At 41.3% G+C, this 20,420-nt stretch overlaps 1 long non-coding RNA gene across 1 annotated transcript in view; it reads left to right on the top strand.

Moving 5' to 3' along the window:
- The window catches only part of LOC119027271, a 202,300-nt gene that overhangs the window by 33,457 nt on the left and 148,423 nt on the right, over positions 1-20,420 (top strand). The window lies entirely within an intron of this gene.

The raw sequence follows: 20,420 nt of genomic DNA, 5'->3' as shown, positions 1-20,420 counted from the left end.
AAAAAAAACTGAATTCACAGTATTTCATTGGTTTTGACTTTACAGTATATCCATCAGTACTGTGAATGGAAGTACTGTACCTCTACTGTAAAAAATATTTACAGTAACTTTCTGGCTAATTGTTGCCAGTAAGTTACTGTAAATTTGAAGGGAAATTTCTTACAGTGTACTTATCAGGGAGAAACCCCCCTAAAAGATCCGGGCTGATCAGAAAATGGATATCAGATGCATCAGATATTAAAAGACCCTGAAAACCTATTTATGAAATGTGCTTGGTGTGAGCAAAGGCGTCCCTCATTAACATAACCTTTCTGAAACGGTTGTGGTGATTTCATGTGAGAGATTTTGTTGATTGGACGTATTTGGAAAAGGTCTCGCATAGCCAGATCTTGGAAAAAGGTCTGGCTGCACACATTATCATTCGCTTGGGAGGAAGAAACACTCCACTTGTTTTAAACCAATCAGCAATCGCCATGGGCGGAGCTAGATCCAGGATGCAATGACAGTGCCCTTGCAAAATACAGTAAAGTACAACAGTAGAGATGAGATTTTGAAAATCGTAACACGTAAATAGTAGAAAGGAAGAGAATGTAGCCATTGTTATGGTTATACATGCACATTTCCATCGACCAATCATTGTTTAGAAACAGTTGACTCAACATGTGACATGGCGTGTTGGTTGTTGATCAAAATATATAGGGTTGCAAGATAAATGTAAGGTGTAGCCCCTTCTTGCAACACACAACATTTCTGGAACACATATACAAATATTTACATAAATAAACTCAAATAAATGGCAAATAAAACACCCAATACAGTTACTTATAGCCTACATATGCACCTCTACACGAGGGCAGGATCCTTATATGGGCAAAATGGGCAGCTGCCCAGGCTGGCATTTGTAAAAGGGTGGCATGAGTGCCCTCAAATATGAGTGTTATAGCTGTAACTGTGTGTGGTTCTGAAGTTCCAACAATTAGTTAAACAAAAAAAAAAAAAAGAAAAAAAAGTGGAGTGGAGTATGTGTGTGTGTGTTTGGGGGGGGGCTGAAGGGGGTGTTAGCCCAGGGTGTCATGCAAGCTAGGACCGCCACTGCCTCTACATGTTGTGTAAACAGAAGGTATGCATCAGATAAGGTGTCCGGTGATGTAGTTTTGAAGTAGTGAAATGTCCAAACATATCTTTGCACAAAGTGTAGATGCGTTTAGTTTTAAAGTAAAAAAAACAAAACAAAAAAACCCCCCCAAAAAAACCATATCGCAAACTGAAACAATACATCACATGAGCCATCCAGTTCATGTTACTCGGAGCTTTTATTCTGCTCGTCATCAAAAGGATTGTTGCTGCAGCACAGTGCAGCACTTGACAACCAGGCAGGTCAGCTTTTGAGGAAACTCTGATTAATAAAAGCCGAAAAATAAAACCTCTGACTAAGCCATTTTTGTTCCGTCAGTTTTTTTTTTTTTTTTTTTTTTTTTTTTTAAAAGGAATGGCAGTTACTGATGTTATTCTTATTCTCTTTTATGGCAGTTTGAGACAGTGTCACGTGTGAGACTCAAACTTTGTATTTAGAGGTAACAAAGGCTTACTCTGCATTTAAGACTTGGCCACTTTCAAGGTCTCTTTGTATTTTTTTCATTTGATACAACTTTAATCTCTCTCCACCATCGCCCCCGTTTCTCCATCTCGACCGTTTCTCCGAACATTTTCGATGTTTCTTGGTCCCCTTTACAGAGTCTGCGCTTTTATGCTCACTTCACTAACCCCCCCCCCCCCCTCCCTGCTATTTCACGCATCATTTCTCTGTTTAATTGCTGCTGGCTGAAACCTTCTCCATATTCCCCTGCAGCTCAGCATTCCTCCAGTCCAATGCTATTGCAGCCTCGCGCTATTCAATTACCCCTCGGTAGACTAAACTAGGCAGGGCGGGCCAGGACTGTTTGGGCTCTCAATCACTGAAACACCACTCTGGACAGAGGCCAAACATCGGCGCCTGGGATGATAAAACAAAGCTCTGCAGCATTGTTGATCTGAACTTGAGGTGACTAAGAAGGGAGAGGCTTGTGCAATATGACGTTGTTTTAGTGGGTTTTTTTTGCTCTGAGATGATTGTTATTTCAAACCCAGACCTGAATCTGTGTGTGTCCCAAAACTGCAATATCTGAAGCGCTGGGCTGAAATTCAAAGGATTTTTTTTTGCCACATCCTTTGTTTGTTGGACTTATTTAGTCAAATTTTTTTGTAAACAAAACGATAAAATTGAATTGTTCCATTAAGTTCTGAGGCCTGTACCATGCGGGATTTGTTTTCAGAGCTTGGTTATGTTCGAGGTAACGGATCCAGTCACAGCATTCTGACCAATCACGTCTATGGAAAATGGCATTTTTGCCCGGTGGCAACTTGCCATCCAAAAAGCCTCCTCAACGCAGACCATTATAAAAGAAACAACTGTGAAACCATTGATGGGAATCTCCAACTACTAAACAAGGAAGTTGTATTTTGAAAAACTTTTGTTCTGTCTTCCACTTTTTGAGTGAAAGCTAGTTAGCCTAGCCCGCTAGCATCGGCTCCTTCAAGCATAATTTAATTTGACAGCAAGATGGGTCCAAATATTGACAAATGTCTTAACAGTAGATAAACAGTAGTAAATATTCCAGTGCAGATGTTTGGCCTTAGGGATCTTTTCTTTATCAGTTCATCTGGTTGCTTTTGTACTAATGCTTGGGTGTAATTGTTCCTTTTATATACTTTCGTACATATATGAATACAGACTCTCTCTCTACCTCACCTACTCCTCGAATTCTGAGGGTAATTATTTTGCCAAGACAGACAAAAACACCACAAAGTAAAAGTTGACTTTGACTGAGTATGGATACAGATATTGCGATGAAAAAAATTGATCGTACAAATAGTTAAGCCAAAATAATTGTGTAGTGAAAACTTCAAACTTGACATTTAATTAGGTTCCACTTTCGGTTAAATGCTGTGGTGACGTTCTGGTTAGGTTTAGGTACCAAAAACACTTTTTTTGGAAAATATCATGTTTTGGCTTCAAATAAATTCACTGGCCGCCACAAAAAGGGGCTAGACATCATTACTAAGTGTGTTGAACTTGGGAATGTTGAAACGTGGTCTTGAACTGTGGTCCCTGGCTTCTCAGCCTTGTCAACTCCATAAGCATCCCTTTCACCTTTAAACATTTAACGTGAACAGGATGTAACACGTATCGTGTTTATGTTAAAATGTTTCTTATGATATTGAACAATGCATATCAGTGGTTGGCAGGAATGAACCTGCCAACGTTTCACTCCGGTGACGAATTTCAGGTCGTCTTTACAGCAGGACAGCTCGTACATGAGCACACTTGATGTCAGAATGGCTGCTTTAAATAGAGAATTTAAATTTTTTTTAAACAGTAATTGTGGATTTTAATGGGGCTCCTTAAGGGGCTTAATATTCTATATTCCCTGAGAAAGGTGCCTATTGTGTTGTTTAAAGCCGTTTGAGAGCTACATAAGAACATCATTGTGTTTTCTCTTCTTATTAGTCGATTACGCCGTGCTGTCACTAATGCCAGGTGATGAGTTTGTTTCCATAGAGACATCTCTCGGTCAGCGATACGAAAAAAGTCAGCGAATAATAATGAACTCGCCGGGTAAACAAGTCAGTCTTGAATACCAATGTGCGCTGAGATGCAAACATTTGTCTTGATCACGCAGATATCGGGGGAACTTTGTCAAAATTAGACTCGCATGAGCGTGTTTAATTTGAGCTATAAGTGAGGACAACATATTGTTTTGGTGTCATTTTTTTTCTGTGTCATATGAAGGGAAAATGAGGAGTTTGGCAGTAAAAAAAAAAAAAAAAAAAAGACCTTAAATACCCAGCATTCATCATGCTTCCCTTAATCAGGCCGGTGTTGTTTTTTTTGTTTTAACAGCAGCTTTACCAGAGACAATTTCGAAATACCTTCACAGTAAGCAGCAAGAGGATATTTGCCCGTATTTGCAATTGTAAGCATGAATATGAATACAAAGCTGGAGCAGGACGTTTCTAGGCCACACACACACGCACACACACACAGGATATGTTAACCAGCAAAGCAAAAATACACACAAACACGCCGCTTATCTGTTTCTCTCTGAGGCCTCACACGTCGTAATGGCTCTATCTGCCTCGCGCACACACACATGCACGCAATCCACCGAGGTATCCAGAGTAATTATCAGGCTGTTAATGATTGCCGTGCATCAGCAGTGCTCCAACCATTCATTACAAGAGCTTCTTCAGGCCCCTACTGGGCCCGCGAGACTGCTTATCACGCACCACACCACTTGATGGGCTTAATGCAACCTATTAACCAACAAAAGTCTGGATGTGAAGTTCGCCAAACCCCCGCCTCCCTCCCATCTGTAATACACTTTGAGTTATGTTTTTTTTGTATCAGTCCAAAGTCAAGAACTGGATTGGGGATGAGATGGATTGTTCATTTTTTTTTTTTTTTTATCTCCTTAAGAGAGGATGCCGCGCTGAAAAACTGTAATTACTCTTGTAAGAGCCGCAGAAGGATGTGAGCGGCGCGGTCACGGCTAATCCGCAACCGAAGTCATCTTACATTACGGGCTAGTCCAAACAGCAGTGTTGGGGGGGGGGGGTGAGCGGCGTGCGCGACAACAGTGTAAACATGATATTACAATGTCGGCCACGCAGCCACGTCTTGACAGCCGGTAGCCTCTGGAGTTCACCCCTGCTATCCCTCAATCTATCCCATCCACTTATACATTCACCCTCTCTCCTGACACTGACCCCCGTCACCCCCTCACAGAGGTTCCCACTATGAGATGGAGCCGGTCGATAATGTCTTTCCACATCGCAGCGGGCGGATGTCACCGCGGCCGTAGTGAGGGAGCTCTTCCCTTGTGTCTGGCCATGTGAGCATGCATGCGTGTAATGGCGGGGTGCCATGATCCTGTGGCATGTTCTTTTTTTTTTTTTTTTTTTTTTTGGAGACACACACATGTTGTGGGATTGAGGTAATCTTTCTGTGGTAATATAAAATACACATTTGATTTTAGCCGGCATACCAGACAGTACGGAAATTGCAAAGAAAAAAAAAATGTTCTCTTGCATTTTAAGTGGTGAATGTCTAATATGTTTGAGATCTTTATCTCAGAGAGCATCAGAAGCAGAATGAAATTCAGTGTTTTACCCTCACAGCATTTGAAATTGCATTAAAAAAATAAACAGAAACATCTCAAGAAATAGAATCCTCCCGCTCACTCTAAATTCTCCTCCTAACAAAGTGTCAACAGTTTTCTTATGTGAACGGTTTTGTAGCAGATAGCAATTCCAACAATTCACTGTTCATGTTTTTTGTAAAGCGCTGGTTGAGTTGCACATAAACACACAGCTGACACGGCTGCCTCTGTACTTCAGCAGGGATCGATGTAGTCTACATATGGTATTTGGAGCACACACCTCCCTGGAATCCCTGGAATCTTCAAAGGCATGGATGGAAAGAAAATGCCAACACAGCCTCAAACCCAGACAACTGAAAAGGGTCTGTTAAAACTACTTGGTCAGGTTTAGGCACTAACACTAGCCTAAACCTGACCAAGTAGTTTCAATAGTCCTTTTTAAGACACTGAAACTATTGGGTTAGGTTTAGGCTCCCAGATTAGATAGATAGATAGATAGATAGATAGATAGATAGATAGATAGATAGATAGATAGATAGATAGATAGATAGATAGATAGATAGATGTGTGTGTCTGTTCTCCTCCCTATGCAGACTTTTTGGGTCTTTATACTGTCTTGTCTGACTTCCTCCTTTGCTGCTGTATTAATCGCTACAACCACTAGAGGATGCCACTTTAGAAATATAAATATGGGTAAAAATAATCTGCTTGCACAGTCGACACAGCTTTGTGTTCTGGCCGTAAATGTACTTATTCGCATTATGACCTCTCGTAATAATATTCAAGTTGTCAAAGTTTGTTTGTCTTGCAAGGTTTCCAACCTGCTCAGTTCATAATAGTTTCAGTGGTCCTTTTTATTAACATTTAAATTAATTATTATCATTATTATCATTATTATTAAATGTTGACGTTGTCATATTTTGGGCAGTTGGACTGTTTGCTCATGTTTTCCCATGTGTGACTTAAATTGAATTAATATGACAGAGCAACAGACGATAAAGCAACGTATTTGGCGTTTATTATGTTGACAAATAAGTGTGTATGTGCTGGTCTTCATCAGTAGCCAAAGCTTGGCATCACATGAGCTGTATTGTTGGTAACAAAGAAAATGTTTTAATCATCAAGGGTTTCATTTGACTAAAATCTGGCTGTCAACAGAGCCAGCGCCTTCCCAGCAATTGACCTCTCACATCACCCACCATGTGGTCTGTCCTGCATTTTTTTTTCTGCTAAGTCAAAAACTGCCCAATTTAAGTAATTCTCTTTCAGCTGCACCTCCAAACACATGCTCGCTTTTCACAAAAATCAAAATCTCACTCCTCAGACATCTTGCATTGCTGTCAATGTTTTACAAGAAAACACATTTGTGACCACATCCAACGCTATTTAAAGGAAAACACGCCCTCATCCTTTTGCACCTTTCAGACCTTTTTGTACACTCTAATCAAAGGACCAGAAGTAAAGAAAGAACAAGGGTGAGTGCTGAGCCGCCTTTCTTTGAGAGACTGATGTTTGAACAATGGCTGACCTTGCCTTGCGTGGATGTCTCAGGAACAGACGGGGTGAAAGAGTGAGGAAATACATTTTTCAAAAGCAGCCTGACCATATTTTATGTTGAAGTGTATGTCTCTTGTCTTGAGGCCGGTTTATATCCAACCCATTGCCATGTGTTGAATCTTTTGTTAAGCCTAGAAAGACGTTTTTATTGATCTGCTGACATATCTGGTATTGTGTTGTTGTATTACGTTGTCGTAATAAGTGTATTACAGCGGTCTGGTCAGTGACTCCTCCAGGCTTGGTGCTGTAGTGACCAATCAAGCGTCACTTCTGGAAGCACCTGTCTAGTGCCGTAGTAAAAAGAGGGAGACAAGTCTGAGTGGGTGGGTGTTTGGGTCGTTCACAGGACTTTCATTCTAAAGACAAGTTGCGTTTCTGACCAAGAGTCACGGGTGAAGTTGTTTAACATACGTGAATAATGAGTTGTTGTAACAAGTGACTTTCCCAGCTGTGGGATGAATGAAGTCTATCTAATCTAATCTAATGTAACGAACAGTCCAAACGTCTTACTGTCATAATTTGTGACCCGTTTCTCAGTAGGGTTTATTTTCAAAGTCTAACTAACATTTTACATTATATATTATTGCTAACTTGACCTTGGAGCCCTTTTTAAATGCAAAACTGGCAGCAAAGGGGGAGTTCAGCCTCGTAGTTTGTCTTCTGATTTTGATTGAGAGACCCCCTCGCAGCAGAAATGACTTCCTCTGCATTTAGGTTGTCAGTAGTAGAGTTAGTTGGCATGGGAAGTAAAAGTATTCCTTTGCAATAAGTAATTATCATTAAATGTTAAGTAATTCACACTGTAATTATATGGTTTTATACATTGTTCAGCATTCAATTTGTATGAATAATTGATAATGTAATACAACACATCATGGTAAATTTCAGCGCTCTCATCCTTACCATGACAAAACCAGTGAGAATGAATACCCCCTAAAGGTACGACTACATTCTAAAACAATTTCAGCTGTAAAGAATTTTTCCATTATTGTTGACGACCTTGGTTAACATTCCATAATTCGCCACTACTGACGTGACAAAAAAAAGCCATACATTTAAAACAAGTATTGTGCCGAATGCTGGATCTGTGTTCCCGCGTAAATCCCCGAAAACAGCTGTGAGAAACCTGTTTATTAGTTGTTATTATTGGAAGAGAAATGAAAATGAGAAATAATGAACCCATTTCAGCTGGGCCATAGCTGCAAGTCGATGGCCTGAATGCTAATTGACTCATTTACATCCACTGATAATGAGCAGGTTGGAAGACTAGGCTTAAGTGGTGATTATTATTTCCTTTGGTGCTGATGCTTCGCCAGTGGGAACTGCTCAGGTTGATGCTCAACACATAAATCACTTTCCCCTTAAAAAAGAAATATATATATATATATATATATATATATATATATATATATATATATATATATATATATATATATATATATATTTATATATACTTAAACATTCTTACCTGTCAGTGCTGCTACCGTGACACCATCTAGCAGTGACAACCTTATTTTTTTCATTCATAATTGAATGGGAATGTTTACCAACAGAGAGACTGTAGCCTCGGGCGCTACAGCAACTGAACAATTTCAGGGCTGGCGAAAGAATGAGGCGCCCGGGTGGGGGGAGACGTGTTGGCAGTAACACCACACACGAGGTGTCAGTCCCACAATTATAAGATCAATTCCTGGTAGAATTGTGTCACGAACCCCCGGGAAGAGGCTTTTTTTTTTTTTTTTTTTCCCCTAGCCATAGCTTATTCAGCACTGCGAGGCAACACACTCAGCACAACATAGCCCCCCCATGTCCTGGCAAGCTAATACATTTTTATTACTTGTGTCAGGCCGTTTTAAGGTACCACACTATGCAAATGATGAATTCTTCCCCGGGTATATTTTCTTGCTGACAGTTTAGAGAAAAGCTGAGTGTCACAATATGGATTTTTTTTTTTTTTTCGCGCTTCCGGCCTCGGTTGGTTGGAACTGTTTTTCCCTCCACATATCTAAAAACATAGAGTTTGGGAATATTTTGTGCAGCTAGTTCCACCTCTGAATAACAGGAAGTAAAACTTTTACCAGGGTGTAGGCGAGAGAACTGAAACAAACGCTGACCAACAGGAGTGAACAGTTTCAATCAGTTTGCAGCAAATCCCCACTTGTTGCCCTGTGCTGCGAGAGATGTGTAGTCGGGGCGGGAAAAATACCTTCTTAATGGTGGCAAGCCTGAGAGGAATGGCCGCGGCGGCCTCCTATTACTTATGTTTCTCTCCACTCTCGGCCCCATCTAATGGGATATGCCTCAGACTGAACAATAGTTCCATTAAACGCCAAGTCAGAAACAAGAAGTTGAACACCGGGCCCTTTCAGACTGGGCGAGCGCGAGCTGAAAGATGGAATTTCAGCTGCTCGAGATTAAAAGCCCACAGCGGCAGATGGAAGTGTGAACGAAACGAGAGGAGAAAGGGAGACGGAGGGAGGGAGGGCGAGAGAGAGAGGAGAAAAAAATGGTAGACGGAGGGAAAAACGAGGAAGCACAGGAGCAAGACAGAGGTGGCAGGCAGTCAAAGTGGCAGTTACACTGTAAATAAGATCTCCCCACAGGGTGCTTAGCTCTGGACTGCCTTTGTCTGGCCTTTAATAGCTTACAGGGCTGAGAGAGACAGATTAGAGCAAAACTGCAGGGACACAGAAATATAGGCTTTGTCTACAGCTGGGATTTATCTCCCACCCTGCGTCTGAACTTTGTTTTCCTGTGGGCCTCCGCTGTGTTGACTTGTAAAAACCTTGAGTTGTGTCTCAGTTCCCATTGCCTACTGCGTTTGAATCATTATCACCTCAAAGAGATTACCCCGGCTGTTTGAGTGCTCCCCCTTCCCCGACTCCTTCGTATTTCACCGGTAACTCCTCCTGACAGCCGCATCGCTCGCCCGCAATCAACCCCGTGCGAGAACTGATGGACGTGGGTAGTTTGTAAACTTTTGTTTTGGGGTGGGGGGGAACTTTTATTGGGAATGCGTTTTCTTCCCCCCGCTGAAGCCGAGCAGGATAGAACGAGCCGAGCTCATTAATCAAAGCGCAGCCTAAAGGGAAAACATACCGGGCTACATTAATTTTCACACCAGAGTGGCTGAGGGAAATGATTAATATATTACCATGAGGAAACAGGTTAAGAAGCCCTGATTACTGTCATATAACAGATCAACGCGAAGTTATGCATTATTTACCCATTTTGTCATCGCAGAATGAGCCGGAACAATGGAATACACGAGATATTCAACATGCCATTAGTCTCCATTCTCCCTCAGCAGATCCCTCTCCAAAAAATAAGAGAATTGAATAAATAACGCTTCCTCCAGAATTTAAACGTCTTGCATAGGTGCTGAAAAGAGAGAGAAAAGGGTTGTGGCAGTGGTGGGATGGTGATGGGGTGGTGTTGGGGGGGGGGGGGAGGGGTAATCTACATAATACACCTCGCATTTAAAATCAGGTGTCGTTAATAATGAGCACTTGTGTTTGAAGGAGCTCTTCATTAGTGTGAATGAGCATGTGATTGCCCGCGCTTTGATGTGACTTCACACGGCATAAACCGGATCGGGGTGGCTAATGAAGTTCTGAAAACGACCGCCGAGTTCAGCGAATGTCACACTTGCTTCTTTTGACTTAAAAAAAAAAAAAAAGAAAAAAAAAATGTTAACAGGATACCCTGAGTTCCTTTTGATGCGACACACCCGTGTTTCAGGGACAGCGGCTTGATACCGAGTCAGAGCGAGCTGGAAGTTTCTTGTATTTGTGCGTCGTCTGCAAGCGACGAGGGTTTTTTCACGTGGATCCGTGTGGATTTATCAGAACTTCCAAGAATGACACCAGAGACCTTCATGGGGCGTTAAAATCCGAATGCTGATGAGACGAGCCAGACAATCCCCAAGAGGCTGGAGTAATAACACCTCATGTCACTGTACCCGTTTTCTTTTTTTTTTTCGCCACAGTTGAGATTTTCACAAGATTCTGACAGGCGCCCTCCTCTCCCCCCGTTTTCGTCTGTTGTGATCATTTCCCTCTTTTGATTGTCCAAAATACATGACAAGCACAGGCTCCTCAAAGTGGTCTTAGCAAGCAACAACACGGGCACCTGCGTGTTTTGATGGCGGTATGCTAATTAGCTGCTGCATGAGCGGATGCTCCTTCCGAAAGAGAGGAGAGCCTAATTAATTTTCAGATTCGAGCTTTGATGTGTCTAATTGCTCTAAGCTTCCCAACTTCATTAGTCAGCGAGCTCCCTCGGTGGACGGTGAAGCCGGGTCCCTGCGGTTACCAAGGAGAGATTTACCTGTGTATTTTTAGGCCCTGTTATTATTAGATGCACTGTTGCTGCTGCTGCCGTGTCTGAGCTGAATCTAAAACCAATAAGAACTTTAGAGGCTCTATGAAATAAAAAAAAAGAAAAAAAAACGGTCTCTTTCAACTCAGACGTCTGTGAAATCAATTCATCGACGTCTATGAGTTCATCGACTCCGTCGCGTCTGTTTATCAGTGCGCTCCGGGGTCGGCGTTAAAGCGGTCTGAAAAGCCGCGGTGGGAGCTTGGAGGACAACAACGAGGTCTCCAGGTGAATCTGTAAAGGTCGGGCTGACCTCAGTCGTCCGCCCCCTCCCCTTTCCCTTCGGAATTCAGATGTCACACTCCTGTCCTTGTATCTCAATTTGCTCTGTTTTCTAAATCTCTTCATTTGATAACACAAGAAACCAGGTCTGTAAGCACATTTGCGTCTGAACAGCGATGCAAATTATTTACAGTCTGTTGTGTCTTTATAGCTTTTTTTGTTCGCCCTTGAGCGACCTCTTCGCATTCTGCCAGTAAACAGAGGATTCATCTCTTGCTGTCATACAATAAGTGAATTCCGATCAACCAGAAGCTAAACTTATGAAGGTTTGATGCAAAGTCACAAAGTTCGGCACATATTCTAAGAAAGAAAACAGCCCAGAACAACAGAAATCCCATGAAAAAGCTGGTGGAGTGCCCTTTGCTCGAGCGTAGTTATGTGTTTTCCTTCGTGTTAGCTAGGGAGGGACTTGCCGCAGATATTGATTGGCGTTTACTGCGGCCAACAGCGCTCCGTTGACCAGTTTGACAACAGGGAATACAGTATCAAGTTATTTTTCTTGTTGGGTTTGACTAATGACAACCTAAGGGCAAGTCAGCAAAAAGGACCGCTAACCAGGCTAACTAGCAGATGATGGCTACATTTAGTAACATTTTTAAGCAGTTAGTTTGTACTAGCATCTGTCCATCAGGTAACTCTAGAAATTTGTATTGTCAACTTGCCTCTGTGGTTTTTGGAGTCCTAGTGCAGAGGTGTTTAATTTAGGGCTAGCATTAGTTAGTCATAAGTTAGCAACAAGTAAAATCTGTCCAGAGACGAGGCCAGGGGACAGCAGAGGGAAAGCCGAATGACTTCAACCGAAAATAAAATCTGTGAAAATCAGAGAATAAAGTCATAAAGTTGAACAATAATCCTCAAGGTGTAGTCCTCAGAAACAGTGCCATGTCATAAAAATGAAGGGACAGTACATTGAATGAAAAATAAGTACAAACCCATGAGTACAGGATGACTCATCAACATTATTGTTTTCCAGTAAATGACAAACCCCAAAATACCATTAGGAATACCTGAAAAACAATGTATTTTTGCCATTATTGGACTTGGATACTGGAGTATAGGTTTGACTTCTTGTAACACTTTAAGGCCATCCCGCCCCCGCATTTACTTTATGCCTGACTCCTTTATACTCTCAATAGGCAGATCTCAAAAAAATCTCAAAGGCAACGACATAAAATCAATTCATCTTCTGTAATTAACGCAGGGTAATGGGATGGGTTCACCAGTTTGAAGTCAGGAGTAATTAAATTATCTAGTAATCAAGTTCGGAACATGATGATGAGATGTGCAACAGATTTTTCTCATAACTCATCAAATTACAACAATGATCTTATATTTTATTGTATGTCTAAAACTCTTCACTCTTTTTAATCATACTGTAGGCTTATATACCTGTGTTATGTGTCTTTTAACACGTGTCAAATTTATATTCAATTCAATCAATACTGGACAAACACGATGTCAAAACTTCAAATCATTTGTACTGATTACTTTCATTTTCATGGAGTTTGGTGTCTTTAGTTGTATTTTCGTCTTGAAGGTACTTTTTGCAAATAAAGTACGTTAATTGTCAGCTTCAAACTTCACTTCTGACTTCTAACTAAGCAATGCTTTTAGAAACGCACAAAAATCAATTTTCCTGTCTCTAACACCACATATGCGAGATAGTAGTCGACGAAAAAGTTTTGTCTAACAGGCATCTGTCAATATCTCAAATGTCTGGTAGGACATAATTTACACAAGAGGAGGCGGAGGGGTAAAATAAGTGTTGCTGGGTGGCAGACAGCCGTGACTGGGACTTGGAGAGGGGCTGGGGTACCGCCCGTCGCCATCTTTGCTAAGAATATGTCCATTATGCTATGTCTTTAATGAGTTGATCACCCAGTTGCAGCAAATATAGAAACTAGTTGACATCCAGAGGGTGTACATACACACATGCTGCCAGATTGACTGATCCAATTGACACCTCATTACTTGAGACAATATTGATTGAAGGGGAAACATTTTTGTTGGGCTATGTTTCCACTTTTTTTTTTTTTTTTTTTTTATACATTTTTTCTTTATTTCTTTTAAAATTTTGACCCAGATTAATCATTAGGGGGGACAATTTGCTGACATGCTGTGATTGGTCATGAGTTAATGTCACTCACTGTCATCGCACATCCTAATAAGGGCGCTCTGTCTCTCCCCGCCGTCACCGTTATTTGGGAAGTAATGAAGACCACAATGCTGCTGCACAACTCACTGTAAGAAATTCGGGAAGGCATGGAATTGAGACCTACTGCATGTCTAAACTGACAACAATTGTGAACAAAATATAATGGTGAACCATATACAAACTAATTAAAGTGGCCCTTGTTTGCGAGGCCAAATGAGAACATTTCCTGCGGGAATATCCTAAAATAAAATGAATGAAGAAATAAGTTGAAGAGTGCTGGGTTGGGAGTTTTTTTGGGGGGGTGGGGGGTGGGGGCTTGCCTAGGATAGCAGGACCGGCCTCATTAGTAAGCTCCTTGGTGATGTGTGCCAGGCCCTGCGGAATCCTGGGCAGAAGCTGGGGGACTTGCTGACTTAAAAAAAAAAAGAAAAAAAAAAAACCCTAACACATTTCTCTCCACTTTTAATTTTACCTTCCCCGAGCCTGTTTAGCACCTTTTGAAAAACTCCAAGGGAGCGATTGACCTCATCAATTTACCTGTTTGACCGCGTCGGGTCATTTTCCTGCAAAGGGATAAATAATTGGCTCCTGGCGTCCTGTCCTCACAGTTGTATTATCATCATTTTACAAATAAAATGTGTTTCACAGGGATACGGCACAGGGGACTAATGTTGTTTTTGCAGATATTCAGCAAATATTATTGCCTCTGCAGAAAGCATTCTGCTTATTTACATGGGATATTAAAGAGCTGTAGTTTTTACAGTATTGCCCTAGAGGCAGAATTGGCTGCCAGGAACACACACAGACCAACAAAACCCCTACAAATTTCTACTTAGGTTCATCGTTGTGAGTCCATACTTCTCCTTTTGTTTTCCCATGGAAAAAGACACGATGAGCACCAGAGTACTCTAAAAAGGTATTTTCACCCCGGGCCAATCTTGCGCCTCGATTAAAAACTAAGTTGCCTCCATAGGGCCACCAACAATGTTTTTTTAAGTCATGAAATACTCTAAGAGTCCCCTTGCAAAAAGCGATCACTTTTCATCTGGCTCGGGCTGCGGCACATTAAAAGCCTTTTTTTGGTACTGACGATCCATAATTTAGACTCATTTTGACACATTATGTTCAAGGCCAACATTTTTTTGATTTCTGCTGACCAAACAGGCAAGGGGAAAGTCTTCATCAGCAGCTTGTCGGATATCGCGTTTCTTAAATAATGTTTATGCATCCAGTCAACTTCTGTGTTGGGACAGAGATCTATAAGTCTCGAGGGGAAGTTGGCATCACTCATAAAGAGTAATGAACTACCAGATTTTATTAGTGCTTTTATTTTTATGCAACAACCTCATAATATCCCACATGTTAGAAGGGAATTTTAGATTAATGGTTAGGGTGACCTCCTGGATGTTATTATTAACTATACATTTCTAGCATGTGGCTCTGAATGCCACTTATTTTTGCTAATGGTTAGCTGCAGTGTGTATAGAGCATGACTGTCCCATAACTAAACATAAGCTAAGCCCATTCCTCACACAGCAATTGTTCCATTATAGCTTAGCAACCACCATTTATGGAGCGGAAATTGTGGTGCCTTTTTGGTAGCTTTTTTGTGCCTTTTTGTTAGCATTTTTTTCCAAAGCCAAATACACAAGAAAAACACACTGCACTTGTTAGCATGTCAGGGTAATTAGCTGAGTCTTACTTAAAGAAGCATATCAGAAACTAGCATCGTCTCAATACATTTCATTATCTGCATTAGTCTCTGGGATTATAATTTAGACTCCATACTCTCCAAAACTTTTAGCTAAGTAGGCTATCAAAATAGGGTTAGAAAGAATTCTCATTCTCGTTCTCGTCTTTCTTGATCACACTTGTAAAACTAGGGCTACACTGCCATCCAAGAATATTGTTATTTAATTCGCCCGTCTTCTACATGGATCATTAGTGGGTGAGAACGCTAGCTGGAGCATGTAGTCCCTTTTAGCGGGCTATCGTGAATCCATGAAGCACTCGTTTATTTTTAAACTTTAAAAAAATAAATATATACATGTTGCCCTCATGGTGTGACATTATTAGAGAGGAACCTTTTCAGCTTCAGTGTTGACTGCTCTGACATCATTAGCATGTCTTGCTAATTAGCTAGCTACGTGACTTAGTGCTACCCCTGATGTCAAGGAGCAATTGAGCATCATCCAAATATAAATAATTACCTTCATTAGTTTCCGGGGTTACAGGTTAGTCAAGATGGGTTTTTCCAAAATATTTTAGCTATTTCATTAGCATCTAAACTGGGTTTTGTTAGGATCACGTGCTTATTTATCATACTTATATTGTATACTCATATCAGCCTTGCTTTAGCCTCAGTCTTTCAGCATAATGTTATGTAGCCATTAAGTAAGTACATATCTAAGACTCCTCATTAAAAGGTATTTTCTATTAAAACAAGTAAATCTGAAAAAGTTCACATAGCAGATGTTAGCTTATAAAGGGCTAGCTGGCTACAGTTCCCGAACTCTTAAAATCTGAATATGTGCGGCGCGATATCGTCTTCTCAGCCCTAGCAACAGTAACTGGTGGCTGCTTTGCAAGTCGTCAGCTGCTGTTTGACAGGAAAGACGTATTCTTGCAGTGGGACTTGCTGCATATTTATCGAAGGCTGGATCGAGGCTACATTTATCTGCCGGATGCACTGCGCCACTTGATGAAGAATCAGTGATATCACACACAGTGTGACAGGAAATTCAAATGTTAATAGACAGCCACATGTATGCCTATTCCCGCAGTCAGGCCTTCTCACTCCGCTGCACAGTCTGTCTGCTTAGTTGCATATTTACATTCCAAAACACTGGCACTCATTAATTAAAGAGGAGACCAAAGTTCCTTGCCAGGGTTATGTTGGGGCCGATACGCCCCACTAAACCATTTCAGTTTGCCCTTGGCTTTCTAGGTGAAGCAGAATGAGGGGGGAATCTCCATATCCCGTTTGTTCTTGTCAACCTATGGGCAAACGTTCAACCAGCACTGTCATACATTTGCATCATAATTCGCTGTGCCAAACGTGTGAAATGGTTTATATTTTCCGATGAGAGTAAAATACACTGCTGAGAGGAGTGTAAAAAGCTTGCGTGTGTCTATAGATGGTTTGTTGTCGTGTCTGTTATTTTATTTCAGTGTGGGATTGTTGAGTGTGTCTGCTCGGTTTATCTTCCCCCTCTTTTTTCATGATTCTAGTGGTTTGAGTGTGTGTGTGCGTGTGTGTGTGTGTGTGTGTGTGTGTGTGTGTGTGCTTGTGTGCGTGCGCCCTGAGGATAGATGTTACAGACAGTGGCAGTGACATGCTCAGTACTTAACTACATGGGAGTTTGCACAAATTGAGCATGACAGGCTGCAGACAGAGAACGGTCGGGCAGAAAGCAGCCACACAAATCCACATCGCCGAGAATACGAAGAGTCTTCCAAAAAACTTTAAAGATTTAATACATTTCTAAATCTCTCAAACGCCTAAGCAGATGTGTGATATGATCAAGTCATGAATAAAATGAATTACATGTCCAAAAACAATTGTTTCATTGACGCATTAATAAATTATCGTATATTAGTGATGGTCAGCGGAGTCGATGATGTGTTCTTGAGCCAATAAATCCACTTTAAAACTTAACTGTGTCTACAAAACTTAATGTATATTGAAGATGTGTCAATATAACACTAAGAAACGACAATGAAATTCAATCAACACAAAACTGACAACAACAACGGACATTTCCTTTCCAACTCACTTAAAAGAAATTAGGCCTGGTAATTTACTGAATACTGGAAGCGAATGTGAGTTCCCGCTCCGTGCCAGTGTTACTATGGCTACATTGTCACTGGCACTGTTGTGAAATGAAGCCCGGTGATTAGCATTCTGTGGCTCTTGCTAGTTGGACATGTCTGCTGTCACATTCCGGCAACAATCGCACTGAATTCCCCCCCTCCCGCATTACACCGTGAATCTGCAAGGGCTTGCCACACGGTTGTTTTTGTCACGGCCAAACGAAGGGTATTCACAACAAATAATAAAATTACACCCTGAGCAAAAGAAATTCATGAATTAGTAATTGTGAGAGCAGAGTTCCTTTGTGTTTGTTGTCTGATGTGATGTTCAACTCATTAAGTATTCTAAACAGTTAGCCAGGGTCTCGTGTATATGTGCACCTCGCGGTGTTATCTAATGACTGGCAGACAAATGGAACACTGGCTCGTATTTTACAAACATTAGGCAAAAGGTTGTAATTAACATGCAACATCCACCATTCACTGCAGTTGCCTCTTTACAATTGGCGTAGCACAAAGCTCTCTCCACACTTTATTCTTTTTTGACAAATCCATTTTCAAAGAGTACACATCCATTAGGAGTCACTGACTGGAGAAATTTAACAAAATAATTGGCACCCATTTGCCATTCTGTTGCATTATGTGCATTTCCCCCCTGTGCCTGCAAAGCTTAGCGGGGTAGAACAGTGCCAACAATAATATGCTGACCTCTGACCTCAACTAAGTGGTGATGTAGTGATAAAATGATTGGCTTAACAGGGCCCTTCTCACTCCAAACAGCGGTCTAGTCAGAGGCCCTGCTCTTTTAAGTTTTGACATTGTACGTATCAGTCCTTACAGCGTAGTGCAGTAGCGCGAGAGCGAATGAAACCTGCGTCAGGGATGGTCAGATAAGTCTATGGCTATTCCCTCCGAAAATCGGGGTTTGCATCCAAGAGGTGATTTGTGTAATATTACATACATAAGTACATGTGTGTAAATTACATAACCTAAGAGATGACGTGAGTGACGTTACTTATGTAACTTAAGTTGTGAGACTGAACATAGATTGAGGCTCCAAAATGACTTCAGTTTTAGGAAAAGATCATACTGAGTAAAGTATGATCTTTTCCTAAAACTAAAGTAATTAGTAGTTTGCCTTAACCTAACCCAGTAGTCAGCAAGCTATATTTTGAAAGTCTAACTACACATTGCATATTATGTATTATTGCAACTTGATCATCACCATTCAAGTGCAGCATTGACTAAGCATTCTAAACGGAGAGCCCTATCCCTGACACGAGCGTGACAAATAGACCGCCATAGTTTGAAGCTTAAGGCCGCAGACCAATCGGCAATTTTTGACTCACTGAGAGTGAGAATGTGTCGGGCTTAACATTTAGTCTATCAGTCGACTGGATATAACTGGCGCTTTTTTTAAAAAAAGTGGTTTTGTAGCAGCTCCCGTAGATTTTTGAAGTTTCTGTGGTTTGTTAATACAAAATTTCATCTATTGAATTGAATTGAATTAAATTGGGTAGTTTCACTGTACGAATTGTCACCTTTGTCAATCAGACCTTGTCCCCAAGAAATAGCTCTTTTACAAACCAGGAGTAAAAGCACTAATAAGAGTAATAACCTATCCCTCAAGTAGAAAATGAGCTACAAGGCAGCAAAGTGTTCAAGCATCTGTAATTTCAAAACACATTTGGCTACATTATGAGCAACATGTTCAGGGGGGGATGTCCTTCAGCGATGGATGAACATGCATTACTCTCTTCAAGTGAGCTGCAAATTGAATGAACTCGCATTGTAGTGTGACCCCGGACGACGTAGGTCACTGGACAATCCTTTAATGGCTTCTGTTGCGATTCAAGGTGTCCGAGGCTCTGAGCAAGAGTTTTTTCCACGCGCTTTGCCGTTTCACAAATGAAGCTAAAGTAAAACTCGAGGCAGGAAAAGTCTGCCATACGCACTGTCTGCAGCCTTGGGGCGTATAAGCCGTCTGTTTATGTTTACATTGTTGTTTTCCCACCCAATTATTATATTCGCCTGATAAAGAAGTGCAAGCTATCCAGCTGCCGTCACTTCGGCAGCCTGGCTCAAAGCAAACTTTCTGTCGGGGGGGGCCGATTAGTGAAAGATATGAGATGGCAAGAAAGGAAGGAGAAAGATAAATGTTTAAAAAAAAAAAAAAAAAAAAGAGTGTGTCGTGAGCTGAAATGGAGACTGAATGCACAGAAAATAGATATCTGTGGCGCATCAGCGTCAAACATTACACTGCCGGGTGTGAACCTGCGGCTCATCCTGGCGATTTTCAATTCCCATTGACACTCAAAAGATAATGAGCTTATAGATGTTTTTAAGATGTATTTTTGCTCATGTCTGTGGCAGGGATTATAGTCTGGAGCTAATAATGCTTGTCTCTCGCTTTCACAAACAGAGCCTGCTGGAAAAGGAAAAAAAAAAAAAACAACTCACTTGACAGTCGAAGAAGCTCGCGGACGCCGCATTATTTCTGCACATTGTTCTTAAACCTATGCCGTGATTAACTCTTTACGCGTTCAGTGTGCTGAGCTGGTGATCATTTGGACTGACGTGCATATGTGAGAAAAGAAAAACAAAACAAAGGGCGTTAAAATCTCACCCTCATTATTCTGACATGTACTGTATAATTATGAAGAGTGGAAGCGACTAAAAATGGTGAATGCAGCGCCCAGGTTGTCAAGAGTCACATCCATCAGCGAGAGATGACACATCTCACTCCACAGCACCTACGCACTATCAGTCTTCATCAGTATGCAGCGCACGGAAAAACAATTCTTTCTGCATATGGTTTGTTTAATGTTGAAAACTGTTTAACATACTAAAACGGGCTCAGTATAGCACTGACACGAAACTGGGTTAACCTTTCGCAGTACCCAAGCGTGAAGATCGCTGGCTCATCGAACCCAAGACACCTGGTTGTTTCCACACAGACTCTGTGTTACTTTTCTGTAACAGCGGGCCCTTTGCTGTTCTGTTGGATCAGTGCTGTGGAACCAAATTTCACAAGA

The sequence above is a fragment of the Acanthopagrus latus genome, chromosome 10, assembly GCF_904848185.1.
Source record: "Acanthopagrus latus isolate v.2019 chromosome 10, fAcaLat1.1, whole genome shotgun sequence".
NCBI lineage: Eukaryota > Metazoa > Chordata > Actinopteri > Spariformes > Sparidae > Acanthopagrus > Acanthopagrus latus.
Note: the sequence above shows the minus strand (reverse complement) of the source record. Positions and strands in the feature narration are given on the sequence as shown.